Source organism: Lycium ferocissimum, chromosome 1, assembly GCF_029784015.1.
Source record: "Lycium ferocissimum isolate CSIRO_LF1 chromosome 1, AGI_CSIRO_Lferr_CH_V1, whole genome shotgun sequence".
NCBI lineage: Eukaryota > Viridiplantae > Streptophyta > Magnoliopsida > Solanales > Solanaceae > Lycium > Lycium ferocissimum.
The window spans coordinates 71,964,571-71,978,591 of record NC_081342.1 but is presented as its reverse complement, the minus strand read 5'-3'; the positions used below and the strand labels follow the sequence as shown (position 1 = coordinate 71,978,591).

Here is a 14,021-nt window from a genome sequence, read left to right as displayed (position 1 = left end):
ACTGTTTTCTCGAAGCTTTCAAGATTAAGACTAAATAACTACAAGGGCCAGATCCCAAGACTGAAGATGTCTTAAGTCCTAGGTTGTTTAGTCATTGTCTTCTTGGTCTTAATATTGTAAACCTACACTTCTTTCAAGAAGGGTTCTGTAGGTATTTGGTTTATTAAGCTTTTTGTGTAAACGCCTGACTATAGTTAGTTATGGTGAGTTGAGGTTCAGCTAGAGTTAGTTGAATTAGTTCGTTCTTGGCTAGAGTTAGTTAAGATTGTGCTTGCAATAGAGTTATTGTAAGGGAAGGGATTAGTGGGCTAAAACCTTGGTTGCAAAAGGCTTGTAATCTGAAAACGTTGCTCAGTTAGAGAAGTTGGAAATCATACTGCTATAGGTCGTGGTTTTTAATCCCTTGAACAAGGAGTTTTCCAGGTAAATATAGTGTCTCATTTACTTTCTATTTTTGCTTGAGGGAACAGATAAGGAACCTGATCCCTTATATGTTTTATGGTGGACTCTTAGTTTTTACCAAGAACTCTTTTAACCAAATCCCTTTTCTTATTTCCCTCATCCACATTATCAAAACAAAAACAAAATAAAAAAACCTATTTCAAATTTGGAAAATTTTCAGAACGAGTTGACTGTAACTGAGGTTCATAATCCCTAGTCCAACTCATCTTTTTTTGTTTTGTCTCATTGTCTGTGTATATAATTGTTACATGTGCCAGTTCTCTACTTCGAGATAGCTCCATTTCAAGTTATTATGAGGTAATAAGCTTCATCCCCACCATGCAATTTCTGTAATATTCTTGAAATTTTGGGAAAATTTCTGCAAAGACACTAAAAAAAATGGGTAATTTGCGGAGGTTGAAAGTTGCAATTCGCGGGGGTTTATCTTCCGCTAGCAAATAGTGGAGGCTCAAACTTCCGCGAATTGCAACTTTCAACCTTCGCAAATTATCCATTTTTTTATAGTGAGATCAGATTTTTTCAATTGTTGGACCTACCCATTTTGCTGGCTGTTATGTTATTAGGGAAAAGGTGCAAATATACCTCTAAATTTTGTGATTTAGATCAGATATACCCATTTATAAAAGTGGTGTAAATATACCCCTTCCGTTTCAAAATGGTGCAACTATACCCTTTTTTCTGACGAAATTTCTTTTAAAAACTATTTAGTTTATTTTTTAAACGAAAAAGGTCCAACTGTGCCCTTCTACTATATGAAATTGCATGGATATGCCCGTCATTAAAAGGTGGTCTCACATATGCCCTTAACGTTATGTTTTGGGTTACTCATGCCCTTGATTTAACGGAAATCCGACAAAAATATTGGAGGGCAGATTTGTGCAGTTTCGCATAGTATAGGGGCATATTTGATCCACTGAAATTCCTAAATATTATGGCAAAAACCAAAAATATGGCACAAAATATCATTGTATTCCAAAACATAAAAAAACATTTGCAATTACAATTCATGCATCCACCATTACATTACATCTAAATTATACAACTAAAAGATCAAATGCAATTACAACCATCTTTTAAAGATTGTTTTCACAAACAAGAGTACCATTTTTCCTTTTCAAAAGATTTGTTTCACTAATGATAATATCATTTTTATTTTCCAATTTGTTGATGATCTGGATAGTTTTTTCTAGATATTTTTCGTCTTCTCAGTCTCAATATCTACACGATAATGCATGCAACAACTGCCACACAAAACATAAACATAAAAAAAATCATTACAGATTTGTCACAAAAAAAAATCACAATTTGTTATAGATCTACTAAATTTCTGTTATGCGTGGAATTCGCGAAAGGGAAAGACCACATTGAATTTTATGTAAGACCGTATAGATGCTTAAAATGTAATATTCTCTCTATTATTGTTATCAAGGGTTTCAGCACTGCAGGAGATGTTTTTTCAAGTGTCATAAGTCTATTGTAGGTTATCTCTTTTTTCCTTGTGATTTTTTTTTTTTTTTGGTGACAAATCTATAATGAATTTTTTTTTATGTTTATGTTTTGTGCGGCAGTTTTTGCATGCATTATCCTGTAGATACTGGGACTAGGAAGACGAAAAATATCCAGGTCATCAACAAATTGAAAAATAAAAATGATATCATCATTAGTAAAACAAATCTTTTGAAAGGGGAAAATGGTGCTCTTGTTTGTGAAAACAATCTTTAAAAAATGGTTGTAGTTGCATTTAATCTTTTAGTTGTATAATTTATATGTAATGTAATGGTGGATGCATGGATTATAATTGCAAAGGTTTTTTATGTTTTGGAATGCAATGATATTTTGTGCCATATTTTTGTTTTTAGCCATATTATTTAGGAAATTCAGTGGATCAAATATGCCCCTATACTATGCGAAACTGCACAATCTGCCCTCCAATATTTTTGTCGGGTTTCCGTTAAATCAAGGGCATGAATAACCCAAAAAGTAACATTAAGGGCATATGTGAGACCAACTTTTAACGATGAGCATATCCGTGCAATTTCGTATAGTAGAAGGGCAGATCTAGACTTTTCTATTTTTTAATTAAAAAAATACCACGTGCCTTTAAAAAAAAAGGACTCCCCTTTTTTGGCGTAGACATATTTTTCTAAAAGACAATCTAAATGATTTTAAAAAAAAAAAAAAAAAACGGTTAGCAAAAAGGGCATATTTGCACTATGTGTGTAAGGGCGGGGGTATATTTGAACCATTTTGTAACAACAAGGGTATATATAAATTATTTTTTTAACGGGCGTATATCTGCTCTAAATCGCAAAGTTGAGGGTGTCACACCCCACCGACGGCATGACAGGCACCGGCCTGTAGGTCAGATACCACCTGGCGTAACATATACCATGAATATCATATCATATAACTCGAAGGACACCTGCACGCAGAAAAAGCCCAAATACAGAAGTATACAATAATCCAACATATATATACATAAGTGAGCCGACACGGCCACTACATCATCATGAATGTTGTAAAGCCAGCAAGGCTATCAAGAGAATATCTAAACCCACAACAAGGCCAATAAGGCCATACACAACATCTATATACCCCCACTGTGAGTACATATACATGACATATTGGACGGGACATGGACCGGTCATATCCAAAAGTAACATATGCATAACATGTGAACATAGCATGTACCAAAATCCTGCCAAATTTTTTCCAAAATTTTGACAAACTTATTTCCTTCATTCCACTTGATCCCGAAACCTTTAGACACTTGCTTATCACTTTTTAAAGTATTCCTTAACCTTATAAGGGTTCCATACCCTCTCCGAGCTTGCGTTAGCTTACTTACGACTCGAACGACACGAAAATTTTCGAGAAGTAACAGAGGGGTATATTTGCAACTTTGCCCATGTTTTTATGTAGTATGCTGTTTAGTTGTGATAGAAAAATATGGATTTGGAAAATAAGAATAGGGATTTGAGTTAAAAGGGTTCTGGGCGGGTCGAGTTTTAATTTATTTGGAATTTAATTTGGGTTGGTTTAAGTTGGCGACGTAGACCTCTAGTTAGAGGCCACGTATAAAATCTGGTATTTTAAAGGGGAAATAACTCGTATAAACAACCCACACATCTAGTTTGCAGCCGATGTAGCCCATTGTATCATCGGAGAATCATTTGAGTTGTTAACAATAAGTGGCATAGATGAGCCATTTCGTCACAGTGATGGCATAAATGAGCCCAACTATCCACAAGTGGCATAAATGAGCTATTCTCGATAGTTCGAAGGCATATTTGAGCCCAACTAACAACAATTTTTTTCTTTTAATTATCAGTTTACTGATCATTGTTTATCATTCATGTACTATTTATAAGCCACTTAGCTTTTTATATACTTTTGTATTGTTAATGCATGGTTGTTGGATGTTCACACTTCACAATGACTTGGTCAAGTATACTTTTACATTTTTGGCACCCTGCCAATAACTGTCGAATATCACCTCACCATGCACAAAAGACAACTATATTAGCAGCTCGAATATACTTATATGATCATTGTTATTTAGATCATGCTCCATATACTCATTAGTTGTGTATTTGATAATGAACTTAAGAAATGAGTTGTACATGTTAACCTTGTGCTAGTACTTTAATGATAGTAAAATACCTCGAAATCTTTACCTTTATTACTAATACCATAATAATATTGAATTTACATGAATTGCATCTTTAAAAACCGTAAACTACGGAGATAAAAAACATTAGTAATTAGGCGTAATACATAAATAGGCCCTTAAACTTGGCTTCAGCTGGCATGTATGCCCTTCAACTTTGGGTGTGTACAAGTAGGCACCTCAACTTATATAAAGTTGAACAAGTAAACACAAATGATGACATGGCACTGACGTGGCACATAAATATTGGAGGGCCACGTCAGTGCCACATCAATGCCACGTCAGCATTTGTGTTTACTTGTTCAACTTTATACAAGTTGAGGTGCCTACTTGTGCACACCCAAAATTAAAGGGCATACATGCCACCTGAAGCCAAGTTTAAGGACCTATTTATGTATTATGCCTAGTAATTATTACTCCCATAAATCCAGGCATAATACATAAATATGCCCTCAAATTTGGCCTCAGGTAGCAAGTATGCGCTCCAACTTTGGGCGTGGACAAGCAGGCACCTCAACTTTGTATAACATTGAACATGTAAACACATATGCTGACTTGGCAATGATGTGGCAATGATGTGGCACATAAATTTTGAGCTGTCTTGCTAGATCCTCATTTTGTAAGTTGGAGTGTTCAACTAACAAAGTGTTAACAAGTTGAGGTGCCTACTTGTGCACATCCAAAGTTGGAGGGCATACTTGCCAGATGAGAGCAAGTTTGAATCCCTATTCTCATCAGAATAAGCTCAGCTAATAATTAACACTTTATGTTAAAAAAATAACGGCAAAATAATTAGTCTCGCTAAGTTGGTGATAACTGCAAACACATCTTGTATTTCTCTGGCCAAATAGAATGTGAATACTTTGGGCATTTATTCAACGATTTTTATTGAAACCATTATATTGGCTTGTTTTACATTGTAACAATGATCACTTACAAGGAAAAAGAAAGCTAGAAATCCAGTCATGCAGTAGCTAGCACAATTGCAATTGGACTTCTTACAGAGTGCCTATTATTAGTCCATTTCAAGAATCCTTGAACTTCACCACTAGTTGAACTATTGGCTGTTCTTGAAAAGGTCACTTGATATTTCTTTTTTTGGTTCAACTTCGAGAACTTTAGAGTAGAGGGTTTAACAAGTACTCCAACTCCTGGAGGTGAACCTATTTCCAAACTGTAAGATGATTTAGCCTCCCCAACATTGGTCACCGTTCTTGTATATGTTTGAGCCCTTGTTCCAAGTCTAATGGAGAATGAAGGGTAATTTAGTTGTGCTTCTGGAATACTTTTCACTTGTTCGCAATCCACGCTACGTCGTAGAACATCTCTTACCTGTCCATTTGTATAATTCAAACCACAGAGATAAGGCAAATAGTCCTCTAATTGCGTATCGTAAACTAGTCCTGGATCATTAGCTCTTGATGGATTGACATGTCCAGCACCAACCGCGAAAATGCTAGCTGGAAGGAGCCTTTCATCTAAGATGGTATTGTTGGCAAGGTTTACTGTATTAGCAGTTGTCATGATTGCTGATTTAATAGCTGCAGGGGACCAAGTGGGGTGTGCGCTTTTCAGTAATGCTGCTACTCCACTGAGGTGAGCACAAGACATAGAGGTGCCTGATGCAATATTGAAGGGGTATTTTGTTTTTTTAAATCTTCAATATAGGCGGGCCAAACGGTAGGCCAAGCGACAAGAATGTTAACACCGGGACCAATAATATCGGGTTTCAAGATTCCGGGGTATCGGCAAAGCTTGGTCCGCGAGAAGAAAATGAAGCAACCACCGGAGCATCTTTATCTCCGATTATTGTTCCTTGGAATGAAAGTCTTGCAACTGGTTTTGATGTTGAGTTCATGTAGGCAACAATATTCATTGCATCTTGATAAGTAATTATCAAAGCCGGAAGGACGTGAGCATCAGCATTCTTAGTGACACCATCATCTGGCCCATTGTATATGATCATGCCAACACCTCCGGCTTCTTTTACAGCTTGTCCTTTTTCAATCCCGGAATAACCACCACCTGCTACGCATAAAACTATTTTGCCTTTAATTTCAGGGTAAACTAGTGTACCTGGTCCACAATAAAGGCTGTCGTATTCGACTGCATTCCGGATAGGATCAAACAAAGGGAAAAATGTTGAATCATGACCCTCTGGATGAAATGCTGATTCACCCTCGATTTTTTTGTTGTTTCCGAGTTCAATAGTGGCCTTAAGTTTCCTGTCAATAGTGCTTGCACCTACTGTCAGTATCCATGGAGCTTCATTTGATAAGGTGCTATCTAATGGACCCTCGTTCTGGGCAGAGCAACTTACAAGAATACCTCTCTGTGTTGCACTATACGCACCGAGTGCAACTGGATCAATATAGAATGGCATATTACCTGCACCGAGGGAAAGGGATAAGATATCTACTCCATCATCAATAGCTGCTTCCATGGCGGCTAGAATATCGCTGTCAAAGCAACCAAATGAATCGCAGACTTTATAAATAGCCAGGTGAGCAAGAGGAGCAATCCCAACCGCAGTGCCATTAGCATTCCCATTCACATTGGCACCTTCCACAAAACTTCCAGCAGCCGTGCTGGCAGTATGTGTACCATGTCCATCATCATCTAATGGCGAGTAATTATAACTGTGTCTTGTGAAGGTCCTCGCACCAATGAGCTTGTTGTTGCACTTTGTAATGAAGTTCCCTTCACACCCGCCCTTCCATTTAGCAGGAGGAGGAGGCATCCCTTTGTCGCTAAATGAAGGATGGTCAGGAAAAATCCCGGAGTCCAAGACTCCAATGATCACACCTTTCCCATAGTTGGAATCCCTCCATATGCCTACATTCTGTTGCAATCCAAGAAAACTTGGAGTATGTGTTGTGTGCAAAGGCAACATCCTTTGTGGCCTTGCCGATATAAACCCTTGTGTCTTCTCCATTTCTTTCACTTGTTCTGCTGATAATCTTGCTGCAAAGCCTGTCATCACATTGTGATATGAATATATCAACCGCGGCTCTTCATGTGAGCCAGCGGTTGCTATGGTCTTTGGCAAGAAAGAACTATACCAGCTCTCCAAATCCATTCTTGATGATTGAGTGGAAATTTGGCTTTCTGGAGATTCGACTTGAACTATATATGTCTCCATATCGCTCTGCATACTAGGCCATGAAAAACAGCAAAGTATAGATAAAATAACCATAAGGATTTTCAAGATTTTCATGGCTGCAAATGGGTTATGAGAAACGAAGTTTGAACTAATGATGTACTTTGGAAAGTAGAGTTTGATACTTTTTGCATTATTTGAACTACTAGTATATATAGTGTTCTGGCCCTAAAATTTAGTTTGATTGCTAATCTTGTGCAAGACCCTGTAAACTCGCCATGTTAATCTTTGAATTGTTTAATCAAAAGCACCCCTCTTGTTTAAAATACAATAATGAAAGAGATGTGAATGACCACATGGCAAAGCTTGTTCTTAATTATGACCAAATTTCCACTCGCAAAATGAAATTTTAAATTTGGTATTGGACTTAGATGAGCTTAAATGGAACAACATATATGATATAGACGGTGAGAGTTCATATCGTCGACACCAAATTGGGATGGAAACATATATAGTAGTTGTAAGTTTGCAATTTTAACAACATTGGCGTTGACATTGTGATGGATGGTATTTTTTGTTAAGTTGAAAAGAGAGTTTTGGAAAAAGAGTTTCGTTAAGTTGATTTTCTTCTCGATTAGCAGTAATCAAGCCGTTGAAATTTAAAAAAAAAAAAAAAAATGAAAAGAAAGAAAGAGATGTGTGAAGTTTACTGCAAGAGAGAATTGCGGTATAGATTTCTTACAAACGCAATGTGTTAACTTGTATATGTTTAAAGAGCTTGGGCGGAGTAAAGTTTAAGAAAATATTTTTAAAGTTTCAAGAATTAAATACTTCCTTCAAATGGCTTATTTTGATTTTGTTTGCTCTAGTGTTTTGGTGTCTAAAATTCACTGGTTTGACGTGCATGACTGACACAATATAAGTACTATAACCATGTTGGCTGTATGAAAAAATAAACTTTTTAGAACCCTTTCACCTAGTCGATCGTGGTGAAATCAACAACGGATCATATATTAAAATTAGGACATTTGCGAGATTGAGATGAATTTAAAGAGAAAAATAGGGGTGGATTTTTTCTCTAACTGCCAATGAGCACGGGAGTTGCATTGTCAAGCAGAGGGAGGAGAGGAATTTAGTACGTCTTTCAGGTGTGATGATTCTGAGAGGGGTTGAAAATTTATTGATTCTTTTAGTAGGTTATCGGGATGAATGAACATATTCTGCCCATTAAGAGGTCACTTAGGGAATAAAGCACATAAAAATAGCGTTCACTAGTCACTTTTCGGCCCTATCTTTGAAAAATAGCCACTGACATGGAGTTTCAAATTCTGCAGGTGAAACTCCATGTTCAATTACAGAAGTTGAAAAGTAGTTATTTGTGAATTTTACCTCTAAATAAAGCACTCTACCAAAAGTTGTCCCTTCCCAGGGTTCCCTCGACTACTCAACATTCGTACAGATAAACTGTTAAGAGAGGTAAAACATTCCCTACAAAGAAATTCGTCATTTCCAGAGGTCAAATTGAGGCCTCTGGTAAGAGTGAAAAGAACACAATCATCTAACCACACCCGTTAATAGTTCATCGAGTGGCCTACTAATACTTCTTTTAAAAAAAAAAAAATAAAAAAAAAAAAAGGAATTCACTTTCCTGTTTCCCTACAAAGGAGGTTGATGCTTGACAAAAGTGTCAATAAATATGGTGTCCAGAAAGCAATTCTCGAAAAATGTATTTATTTTTATTTGGCATAATACATTAACTTAGCCTCAGCTGGAAAGTATCCCTTCCAATTTTGGGTGTGCACAAGTAAGCACCTCAACTTGTATAAAGTTAAACACGTAAACACAAATGTTGACGTAGCACTAATGTGACACATAAATTTTAGAGGTATCTAGATGATCATTTTATAAGTTGGAGTGTTCAACTGACAAAGTGAAGACAAGTTGAGGTGCCTACTAGTGCACACTCAAAAGTTGGAGGATATCTTTGCCAAAATTGAGAGTTTGAGGACATGTTTATGTATTATGCCAACTTTTAACTTCCTTTATACTAATGTACCATGTGAATCTGTCGTTGTTGACATTAAATACTAAAGTCTTTCTAATTTTCAAGCAAATAGCAACATGTTTGTTACTTAATTAAGTGTCCATCTAATGAGTAAAATACGTCTTCCATGAACCTAGCTCTAGGGTCAATATCCTAGGGTGATTTGCAAGAATGGTATAGTACTTTTGCTTTTGTATTTAAATTTTATCCTTGTGTTTTATATTTATGTGCGAATATGACCTTTTTAAGTTTAGTGGAAAAACTTCGGACTAAAATACTCTTAAGTTAAGCAGCATAGATGGTAAAAGTGATGCGGCAAATGTGGCATGTAAGTCGGCACAAATAGGTAGGACGACATGCTATATTAAACCTAATTATCCTGTTAGATATTTTACAAATTCTATTTTCTACCGAAATGTTATGATTTCAAGTTTTCACTCTTGCTACTTCATTTAAACTTATTTCATTTCACACGTCATACCTCTTTCATTTATTTATTCCATTTCATACATAATACCTCTCTCATTTATTTATTTCATTTCACACATGACTCCACCTAGCTCTGGCTATCAGTGTAGTTTATAATCTATAATAACAAATTTGTTTTCTCTTTGAATTATCAGTTTACTGATCATTGTTTATCATTTCGATCATGTACTATTTATACGCCACTTTGTTTTGTATATACTTTTTGTATTGTTTATGCATGGTTGTTGGAATGTTCACACTTCACAATGACTTGGTCAAGTCTACTTTTACATTTTAGGCACCCGCCAATAACTTTCGAATATCACCTCCTTCATGCACAAAAGACAACTATATTAGCAGCTCAAATATAGTATATGATGATTGTTATTTAGAGTATATGATGATTGTTATTTAGAGTATATGATGATTGTTATTTAGAGTCATGCTCCATGCACTCATTACTGTACTGGCGTATTTTAATAACTAGTTTTTGTATGTGCGTTGCACGTGAATACCATGTTAATTGGTATAATTTTAAAAAAAAAATCATTAAATGTGAGGTATAAATTAAAAATAAAAGGAAAAAAGGTACTAAGCTTAAAGTGCTGAGAGGTGACCCTAATTTTGGAAGTTATAATATATGTAATGAAATTTTATGAATAGACTTTTTTTAAATGTGAAGATATTAGATATGAACACCCAAATAAGTTCTTTGAAATTGCTCGTGCAAACTTTAAATGTTAAACATAATAGATAAATTTATATTTTTGTACATTGATGTTAAAGGCTTAATTTAGGTCGTCAAATCAAAATTGCACTTTAAAATCACTGGTGACGAAACACGGTCAAGTAAGCGTCTAGCTTGGTCTGAATTCAACTAATGTTTTTATACTAACTTCACGTTTTCTAAAGTACAATTTTTATAGCATGATGTATATTGTACAAGTGCAGATTTAATTTGTTTGAATATGCTTTATGATATAAGCTCTCTCATATGGCATATAACTTTGTTTTGCAATTGTTTTATTATATTTTATTTCTTTTTCTCTTAATCAAGAGAAGAGTTTTTTCGACATGTAAGATATTATTACATACGCATATCAAAGGTGAACAAAAGGAACTAAGTCCTTTGATTGAAAACTTAAACTAACTATTACAGTGGAAGCTTGCACGATTAAACCAAAGCAGTAGAAATATAACAGTGAAATACTAACAGAGGATAACAGAGACGGAGAATACAGATACTCGAGAAGGGAGCACAGGAGAAACAAACTCTTGACTAAATAATAGGCATAACTTATTCTTCTCCCACAAATCGCTATTTATCAACTCAGATTCCAAACATAGCCACTTAATTTAATGTTGTGCTGGTTTGCTAATACTGGTCCAAGCCCATTCGTCATAACAATACCTCCAAACATGCTCTTCGTGCCAATATCATTCACAACAAACTCTTGGTTGTGAAGATGAAGAGTATGGATGATCCTTTTATTGCAACTTTAATTGCCCATCATTATTTCAATAGCACGTACATGAATAAAATGAGGGAAAACAATGAATATGAAATAGAGGGGAAAACGTCTATTAAATATGCATTCATTTTTTAGTTTAATTAGATAATAAATGTTGGTGTAGCCTTTCTCACTTCCTCGATGAAGTAGTAAAAGAGCACAAAATTTAAAAAATGAAGAGACTCAACAACATTGTGATACTGATTAACTGTTACTACTATTTATTATAAATATCTTTGTTTTTTATGTTGTTTTTTAGAAGGTAAGTTTACATTTGTGTACACAAGCTTTATATAGGAGAAGGGCATTTTCGTAATCTAACTTTTAACTTTGGAGCTTCCCACTTATAATATAGTACTAGTCTATAGCTGCAGGGGACCAAGTGGGGTGTGCGCTTTTCAGCAATGCTGCTACTCCACTGAGGTGAGCACAAGACATAGAGGTGCCTGATGCAATATTGAAGGGGTATTTTGTCTTTCTTCTGTCTTCAATATAGGTAGGCCAAGCAGTAGGCCAAGCAGCAAGAATGTTAACACCAGGACCAATAATATCAGGTTTCAAGATTCCAGGACTGGCAAAGCTTGGTCCGCGAGAAGAAAATGAAGCAACCACCGGAGCATCTTTATCTCCGATTATTGTTCCTTGTAATGAAAGTCTTGCAACTGGTTTTGATGTTGAGTTCATGTAGGCAACAATATTCATTGCATCTTAATAAGTAATTACCAAAGCCGGAAGGACGTGATCATCGGCATTCTTAATGACACCATCATCTGGCCCATTGTATATGATCATGCCAACACCTCCGCCTTCTTTTACAGCTTGTCCTTTTTCAATCCCGGAATAACCACCACCTGCTAAGCATAAAACTATTTTGCCTTTAATTATATGGCTATTTAGTGTACCTGGTCCACAGTAAAGGCTGTCGAATTCGACTGCATTCGGGATAGGATCGAACAAAGGGAAAAATGTTGAATTATGACCCTTTGGATGAAATGCTGATTCACCCTCGATTTTTTTTTGTTTCCGAGTTTAATAATGGCCTGAAGTTTCCTGTCAATAGTGCTTGCACCTACTGTCAGTATCCATGGAGCATCATTTGATAAGGTACTATCTAATGGACCATCGTTTTGGCAGAGCAACTTACAAGAATACCTCTCTATGTTACACTATACGCACCAAGTGCAATTGGATCAACATAGAATGGCCCACTACCGAGGGAAAGGGATAAGATATCTACTCCATCATCAATAGTTGCTTCCATGGTGGCTAGAATATCACTGTCAAAGCAACCAAACGAATGGCAGACTTTATAAATAGCCAGGTGAGCAAGAGGGGCAACCCAACCGCAGTGCCATTAGCATTCCCATTCGCATCGGCACCTTCCACAAAACTTCCAGCAGCTGTGCTGGCAGTGTGTGTACCATGTCCATCATTATCTAACGGCGAGTAACTGTGTCTTGTGAAGGTCCTCACAGCAATGAGCTTGTTGTTGCACTTTGTAATGAAGTTCCCTTCACTCCCGCCCTTCCATTTAGCAGGACTTTGTCGCTAAATGAAGGATAGTCAAGAAAAATCCCGGAGTCCAAGACTCCAATGATCACACCTTTCCCATAGTTGGAATCCCTCCATAAGCCCATGTTCTGTTGCAATCCAAGAAAACTTGGAGTATGTGTTGTGTGCAAAGGCAACATCCTTTGTGGCCTGGCAGATATAAACCCTTGTTTCTTCTCCATTTCTTTCACTTGTTCTGCTGATAATCTTGCTGCAAAGCCTGTCATCACATTGTGATATGTGTTGGGTGTACGAACAAAGTACCACATTGGTAGCTGCAAAGAAAAAGGAGTTACTTATAAGGAGTTGGATAATCTTAATGATGTGAGGCCTTTTGGGGAAAACCGTGCGGGCTTGGCCCAAAGAGGATAATATCACATCATGTTAAGAGTATCTTTGGGCCATTTTAGCCCAGCAACTGGTATCAAAGCCAATGGTTTGGCGGGACGAGCATGAAGATGGCGGAGTGTGGCGTGGCCCGGGCTTATTGCCTTTGCCTATCTATGGGCCGGTTTACAACCGTTACCCGTAGCTTTGAAGACGCATACACAGCCTTTGGGCTTCGGTGACCGTAAATACTCTGACAGTGTGGGTGGCACACAGACATGTTGAATCTCTGATCCGTGGTATGGAAATGAGCCACGTGGAACTTAATTCAAGGGGGAGATTGTTGGGTGTGCGAACAAAGTATCACATTGGTAGCTGCAAAGAAAAATGAGCTACTTATAAGGAGTTGGATACTCTTAATGATGTGAGGCCTTTTGGGGAAAACCGTGCGGGCTTGGCCCAAAGCGGACAATATCACATCATGTTCATGTCCAAGACTCCAATGATCACACCTTTCCCATAGTTGGAATCCCTCCATAAGCCCATGTTCTGTTGCAATCCAAGAAAACTTGGAGTATGTGTTGTGTGCAAAGGCAACATCCTTTGTGGCCTTGCAGATATAAACCCTTGTTTCTTCTCCATTTCTTTCACTTGCTCTGCTGATAATCTTGCTGCAGAGCCTGTCATCACATTGTGATATGAATATATCAACCGCGGCTCTTCATGTGAGGCAGCGGTTGCTATGGTCTTCGGCAAGAACGAACTTTACCAGCTCTCCAAATCCATTCTTGATGATTGAGTGGAAATTTGGCTTTCTGGAGATTTGACTTGAACTATGTATGTCTCCAAATCGCTCTGCATACTAGGCCATGAAAAACAGCCAAGTAT

The 14,021-nt window shown here is 36.9% G+C and overlaps 2 pseudogenes; both read right to left on the bottom strand.

The window, feature by feature from the left end:
* Window positions 1-4,938: 4,938 nt before the first annotated feature.
* Window positions 4,939-7,390, bottom strand: LOC132031276 (subtilisin-like protease; annotated as a pseudogene).
* Window positions 7,391-11,612: 4,222 nt separating this feature from the next.
* Window positions 11,613-13,835, bottom strand: LOC132067459 (subtilisin-like protease; annotated as a pseudogene).
* Between the last annotated feature and the right edge of the window lie 186 nt (window positions 13,836-14,021).